We start from the raw sequence: 8,264 nt of genomic DNA on the forward strand, positions 1-8,264 counted from the left end.
GCTTAAACGTTAAATAAAGTCCCTTTAAAGACTTTACCTCAAAGTCTTTACAAGAGATTCAACATGTGGTACTATGATGATAAGACAGGAAGTCGTCATCGTTTGGGTTCTGGTGATATGTTAGAGTTTATTCAAATACTGGATCCGATATGGGTGGTCAACCTATCTAAGTCTAATAACGATATGTTATTTCATAATCAGATCAAATGGGCGCACAACAAAGACAATGAGCTAGCTACATAATTCCAACGTGTTGTTCTTTTTTGTCATGCTTTTGGGATTCATAATTGCGCTGATTGGAAGACCAAAAGACTCAAGATGTGAAGGCCACAAAGCTCAAGACGATTAGGAGTTTCTTGATACATCAGTTTTCGTCTTGGTCTTCGTTTAATGTATATGGAATTAGACTTAACGTATAGGGGGGTCTTTTCTTAATTTAATGTAAGGTTTATTCGCAATGGGTTATATAGCGAATGAGTCCATTAGTTTTGTGTTTCATTCGTTAAGGATGTTTAACGAACGTGAAGTAAAGTATTAAGAGTCATTCGCTATGGTTGTATAGCGAATGGCGTAGCGTATGGGGTGGTGCTCATTCTCTATGTGATGTATAAAGAATGAGTCATCACCTATAAATACCCATGTAACTTATTTCTAATTAATTACTTGTTATTATAATTGAATTTTCCTCGTTGTGTTGCCCAAATTCTCTCTCTTTACACACATTAACACATAGTTAACCTAATCAAGTGTTCGTGCAATCATATCAAAACTAGATTGTATATGATGAATCCGCCGTGGATTTTCATGCTTCTCATCTAGCATGCATCCTACATCATACCATGATCAAACAAGTAAGCATTTATTATCCAACTCAATTACTGATCATGCAGTTTAAAAGACAAATTTTAACATGCACAAACGGATTTTATTAACTAAGAATAGAATGAAAATAAATTCTACACAATTTCCCACATAAATATATATGGGTTGGGTTTCTAAAAAAATATTTTATTTTTCTCTTCTACACAAAATTCACAATAAATAACTTATTACAGATTGGTACAAACTGTTTATCAGTTTGCGCCACAAAAAAGTATTGACCTGGTTAAGCCACAATACTAATCCAAATCAAGGAAGGCCAATTGGGTTAGATTCCTAACTCAAAGAATGAAAATACAGAAGTGGAATCAACTCATATGATTTTGTCATTATCAAGTTATGATATCAGGAACTTAGGTCAGAAAACAACTTCCTAGATCTGATTTGACATATGACTTTGTATAATCAGAAAACTATGATCCACGGGAAAAATCACAAACCATAGTTTTCTAAAAGTTATATTCGAAGTAGTATAACCTAGCATCGAGAATAGACAAAAAAAAACATGCATCATCGATTTACAAGCAAAACCATAAGCGAGTACAAATCTGTCAACAATCTAATTTCAACAAAGCTAACAATAATCATTAATACGACAAACCCTAATGTTTTAATCGATCAACAAATGGTTATACATCACATACATCATATAACCTTCATATTGCATAAACACTTCATAGCATAATAGTTTTCATCAAGAATCGTTTGGAGACAGCTATGGTTGTTTTTGTGAGATTAGGGTTTCAAAAATTCAGGTTTTAAACAAGTTTACCGACCTGGACGTCCGTCATGCATCGCGAAGTTTGTCGCCCTGCCCATTGCGTAGCGCAACGGGTTTAACAATATTTTTTTTAAGCCAGCATAATGTACTAAAGCATGTGTCACATATAATCATATCCAAATTATTAAACATATAATGTATATACGTATGAACCCTCGGTGGGAAAAAGTGAAATTGCACTAATTTTGACGTTATTTTACTAATATTGTAAAAATAACGTTAAAAGTGGCAGAATGTTAATCAAGCATCATGTGGAGGCGTTGATAGCCGAAAGACAAAGGTACATGAACCAATCGGCGGCGTCCCGATGGTTGAGTGTTAGGTGCATTATGTCCAAGGCTTGATGCAAAACTTACTATCGAGCCGGAGGTCTCACCAGAAGCAGCTCTCTATTTCTAAAGGGTAGAAGTAAGGTTGTCTACATCTTACACTCGTCAGACCCTAACATAGTTTTGCTATTGGTGAGATATACTAAGTACGATGATGATGAAAAATTGATATATTTCATTAATAGGCTCAAAACCAATAAAATTTTATTAGATTATTTAATGTATAATGAACTTGTTCAAATTTTTAGACCCTTTAGATGTTTTTTGTCAACAACTTTCAGCCCGATTCACTAATAATATATTAATAGTTAAGAAAAAAAAAATATAAAACTTTTTTTTGAAATATTAAAAAAGAAAAAAGAAAAGATATGTGCTCTTATTGAGATTGTGTCTTGAATGGCGGCGAGCCTTGAATGAGATCTAAGACGGTCTTGATGTCTCTTTTAGAGATTAATATCTTAGACGGCGCCTAGCCTTATTGAAAATCTAAGACGGCGCTGATGTGGTGGCAAAGGTTGATTGACAGCTATTAGGTGATATGACGGATGACAGGCCATGGGTGTCATTCAATTTACTACAAATAAAATTTACAAAATTCTTATGCATATAAAATTAATAAAAGGAGAAGAAATATATTAATTCTAGTTTTTATCCTCATATTACGGGATTGTTTTATATTTTTTGTTCTAATATTTATTTATTTTTTTAATTTATATGTTTTTATTGTATGAAAGTTAATAATATACCTATGGTTTTATGAGACCCAAGACCCGTTTATTTCTTTTACTATCAAATTGGTTTTTTAATTTAAATAATATATATATATATATATATATATATGTTATATATATATATATATGTATATATATATATATTTTTTAAAATAAATAAGATATTATTTTTTATTATATCCTATTTTATAGGATTTTTACATAAATAATTTGATGAGAATAATTTTTAATTTAATGAGATGTTATAACCCGTTTAAGAAATATATGGGTTTGGTAAGACCCATACCTATGAATCCGGGTCAAATGCATGAGAATCCTCCATTTAAAAATTAAGCTAATCTGATGACTCCAAAAAAAGGGGGAGCAACCACATCGCGACACATAGGATTTTTATGTCTTCGTTTATATATATTATTATAGGTAGATATTTATTAATAATCATAATAATTCAAAATAATGTAGAATGAATTATAGCACGACATATCGACATGGTAGCCAGAATGAATGACGGATGTTGCCCTCTATCTTCAACCCCTATAGACAATGATAAAACTTACCATATATGATACACTAACATAATATGATTAGTCCCCTCTATACAGCATGTCAGAACCAATAACTTTTTCATAATCATAACAAAAAAAAATCCTCAAAACATCAAAACATAATCACTTTTTCATAGTAATATACCAAAAGAATGCCAAACAATTGACAATTTTAGTATTTCTTTTCCACACATCCATGTACACTAACCAACAACAAACATACACTTATAGAAAACAAATTAAACCCAAAATTGAACCAAACAATTTTAATGTATATAACACATAACAAATCAATCACCATAACATAATTATCTAATGAAACCCGCGCGACCCTCGAGACTGATAAAGCTCCAGCCGACTCTTCGAGTTTTGCAACAACGATTCAACCTGTTCATCTTGAATCAAAACCGACTGTTTAGAAGCCCATTCAAGAACCGTAAGCACCTCAGCCTGCGCAAGCTCTTCACTATCGGGCACATGTAGAGCAATGTAACATAACAAAACTAAAGCCGGTATTTGCACCATTTGCTCCCCAAAATAAACGAGCTGGACCAAATGTTTTGCTCCACCTGCGTTAATAACTGCCTTTGAATGATCAAGATGAAGATAGTTTTCAGTACACGCGAACTTGGTTAGAGCGATTGTAGCGCTCGGGTTATCTCAGCCTCTCGTTCATCGAGAAGTTGGACCAACGGTTGGATCATTTGAGACTCTGTGGCTCGAAACGTTCTAGCCAGGTTTCCAATCGCCTTAATGCATGGAAGCAAGAGCCTCGAGTCCACTTTCTCTATAACTTTTAATAATTGCTCGATTACAGCTTTGCACGCAGGTGAGTTTGGCTTAAAAGCCGATCTTCTAAGCTCAGAATCTTGCTCGGCTACACTTGTGATTTCCATAAGCGCCATAGCCGAATTGAACTGGACCTCTTCAGGGCCCTTTTCTAATAAGACTGCAAAACAGAGTAAAGCTCGGGATTCGGTTATGCTTCTACATATTCCCGAATTCTCGACAGCTAGATGCCATAGAGCGCGTGCAGCCATGGCTTTCATGTAAGCTTTTGTTGCAGGGTCTTCTAACTCTCGGCCTTTATGTAAACTATTGGCGGATAACGAAACACTAGTGTGATGATGATGGTTTTGCTTCTTGACGGTAACACTTTCAGGTTTTTGGGTCGCATTGGAAGGCGGTCGGGTTTGGTTATTCATGGCCATTGTGCTAGTAACAACACTATGCATTCTAAACGGTTGTTGCGGGTTGGATCCGGTGGGATGTGCAACACGGTTTTATCATCGTCCTCGTCCTTGTTAGCATTAACCCCATTGGAACAATTACGACTATTATTATTGCTATTGATATTGCTATTGCTATTACCGTTACTATTAGTATTAGTATTGCTAGCTAAAACAACAGCATGAATTGAAGTAGGCTTATTACTAGTAATCGCATACTTACTGTGCTCCTCCACTGTTTCAAACGCCAGATGCCCAACCAACAGCCTAACAATATTATGCTGCGCAAAAAGATCTTGGCATTTCGGATAATGCGACACCAACTCCGCAACCGCCCAGGCGACAACCGCCTGCACCTTCATCGGCCCTTCTTTCAAAATCTTAACAAAGACGGAACACACACCGGCGTGGATCATATGCTCCACGCTCTCCAGATCACGGCCCAACAACCCGATCGCCAAGGCGGCGTTCTCCTGGCCTTCCAATTCCCCTCTTTGGCCAGCTTAAGCAACGGGTTAACCCCTCCTTCTTCGATTATCAGCTTCCCGTAGCGATCGTTGTCACGCGCAAGGGACACTAGCGACGCGGCCGCATCGGACCGGTCGTCTAGCGTTCCGGTGTACAAAATGGCAATCTGCTCCCAAATTAAGCACAAAATGGGCTCGTTGGCGGCGATGGGAGGAAGACCCAGATACTCGTCGGTTGAATTGTTGGGTGCGGAGACACGCAGCAGCCACGACACATCTCCGATTGAGTTTTCGAGCTGCGACGACATTTTACGAAATGCGGCTGCCGGAATAATGGTGAACACCCGTTTGACCAGGCCGTTGTTGCGGCATTTAAGGACCAGTGACAAAGCCTTGTCGAGAACTTGTTCGGTGTCGTCGATGATGCGTTTGGTGGGACGCTCGTAGAGGTCGCTGCTGGCACGGGCGGCTTGGCGGAGGAGTCCCGCGAGTTTTTCGGTCTTGGATTTGAGTTCGGCGCAGTCTTGTTTGTTGATGCAGGCTTCGTCGGCGGATTTGATGACTTGATCTGCTAACTGGATCGGTCGTGTGAGGATCTGTTTGACTATATCGGCCATGGTGGATCGCCGGAGTGCCGGCTGGTGATCGGAGTCTTTAGGTTTTGCTGATGATGAATGTGAATGTGTGAGATGTTGGGGATATAAAAATTAGAAATGGAGTTGTTGATGACAGGTTGACATAGGGTTAACCTAGTCAAAAGTAAAACACACGAATATTTATTAAAAAACCAAAAATATCCAACTTTCGTTTTTTTAACGATCAATCAAAATTTTTATATAAACAAACCAACGATACAAGAAAGACGCTCATACCAAAAGAGTACAAAACCAACCAACCTTAAACAACAAAAACCCACCGCAACAAAACACACAACCCAACTACCCATTACAACTCGAAGTTAAAAGCCAGCCACTTCTCCCATGTAAGACTCGTATTCCTTCCCCGGTTCTTTACCCACAAGAAACTAAGTGCCTTAATCTTGCCAACCATATTGTTGATATTAACCGGTTTACCTTCAAATACAAGGGCGTTACGCGCGCTCCAAGGGTGTTACGCGCGCTCCAAAAATATCCAACTTAACATAATTACTTGTTAAGGTTTTGGAAATTAAATTATACTCTTAATTTAAATGTAATTTTTTTGGTACATCTCTTTTAATGAAATTGCACATTTTTTTTACTAGGTTTAAAGATAACTACAATCTTTATATTATTTTCTTGAATTCGTAACTATCATAAGTATGGTAATTACCACCCTTATTCGTTGACTTGACATTGGCGTCACCATTTTTCTTCTTTGGCGTCCATGTCTTCCACTTAAGTGTTTCCTCCTACAATCAATGTCAAGTTATCTCCCAATTGCTTTGTAGATTGTATTCGATCACTCTTGTCACTAGGTGATGACGTGGGTACCTTTACCCACCTACAAGCTTAGTAATATAAAAATAGCTTACAAGTAGGGAAGCTTGTGAACTAAAGAGGAAGAGGCACAAGCTTCCAGACAAGGAAGCTTGACACTTTCCCATCAAATCTTCTAAGTTGATTAAATAGCCTATGCTACAGTAACTTCTGAAAAAGTCATTACTGTTCAAAAGTTGTAAAAGTAGCTACAAGACAAAACAAAAGTTGAGTGCAAGTTACACGAAAATGACACATGCCAAGTCTGCACCAGCTAAAAAGAGAGTTGACTTTTTCTACTTAAGAAGCTTCTGCTTTCCCGGAGAAGCATCTAAACTGCCTATAAATAGAACATTTCACCCAAGGTATTTTCTCATCCTAACTCATCCTATTCTCTCTAAACTCTCTCTATATACTCCTACTATATCTCTTGGTTCATATCACTGATTCTCACGCTGGAGATTGATCGTGCGAGGCCCCACCTACGGTGAGACTAACGGTTGTGTTTTCTTTGATTCTTAGCAGGTAGGAAGCTTCGATAGGATCATACCCTTGAACTGCCATACATTCTTTGTGTGTTATACCCGTTATAGCAACAAGCAGCGCCCACCGTGGGGCTAGCGCTACTTAGAACAACAATTTCGGTAGTATTAGATCCATTGTCCTCAAGTATTATCTCTCTGTGGCTGAAAAGAATGATCCTAATCGAGGTATTCCTACAAACGATGATCAGTCGGAAAACTACTCCTTGCCGAAGGAAATTGTTGACCGTATTTCATCGAAAATGAGCAAGCCTTTGGTCACGTCATCACGATCCTTTGAGTTCCAAGCACCACCCTCGTTTAGAAGTGGAACATTCTCCAAAAGGAGTGATTTTCACCTTCTATAGAAAGAATAGATATGACGCCGGAGGGTGTCAAAAGGAACTTCCTTCAGCTCAGGGAGCTGATGAACAATTATGCTCAACAAGATCGAGCTAAGGGAATAAGGATAAGGTTAGACTATGACGATGAACCGGAGGTCACACTTTACCCTACACCTCGTCCACTGAACACGAGCATACCTTTTACTTTCAAGAAGAAACGCTCAAGGACATAGCAGCTTGTAGATAGGGGAGTACAAAACCACAAGCTCCCCACGAGAAATGGTAAGCGTCAAAGCTTCACCCATGACCTCTAACGGAGCAGGAGATTTCACTAAGGAGCAGTTTAGTGGCAAGCCAAGAACTAAGTGCCTTTGTTGATTCAATTTTAGTGGCAAGCCAAGTAAATAACGAGTTCGTAGCAAGAGAACCTTCGATGCTGAAGTATAACCAGAAGGTCAAAGAGCTCATGAAAGAATTCAAAAGCTGTAGCTTAACTCAAGTATCTAGAACTCGAAATAAACAAGTTGATGCCCTCAGTAAGTTGGCTTCCCTGACCTTCGCTCACTTAACAAAGAAGGTAGTGGTAGAAGTTTTGAAGAGCCCATCAATTGAGGAACTAGAGGTGCAAGACATCATTGAAGAAGAGGGGACCACTTGGATGACCCCTATAACTGAGTTACTCAAAGAAGATAAGCTTCTCACCAACGAAGGAGAGGCCCTGAAGCTCAAGCTTAAAGCTAAACAATATGTGATTAAAAATGATGCCCTATACAAAAAGGGATATTTGAGTCCCTTGCTACGATGTGTGGAACCAGATCAAAGTAAGTATCTCTTGAGAGAAGCGCACGAAGGAATTTGAGGGACACATTCCGGTCCATGGTTGGTGGTAACAAGATTAATGAACCTTGGATACTATTGGCCAACAATGCATATGGACTCCACGGATGTCATCCACAAATTTGAATCTTGTCAGCTCCATGC

General features: G+C 38.3%; 1 pseudogene; it reads right to left on the minus strand.

Annotated features, from left to right (window-relative positions):
• Positions 1–3,402: 3,402 nt before the first annotated feature.
• Positions 3,403–5,611, minus strand: LOC143580157 (uncharacterized; annotated as a pseudogene).
• Between the last annotated feature and the right edge of the window lie 2,653 nt (positions 5,612–8,264).

Source organism: Bidens hawaiensis, unplaced genomic scaffold (assembly GCF_021521415.1).
Source record: "Bidens hawaiensis isolate Kalapana, Puna unplaced genomic scaffold, B.hawaiensis_p1.1 tig00030260_1, whole genome shotgun sequence".
NCBI lineage: Eukaryota > Viridiplantae > Streptophyta > Magnoliopsida > Asterales > Asteraceae > Bidens > Bidens hawaiensis.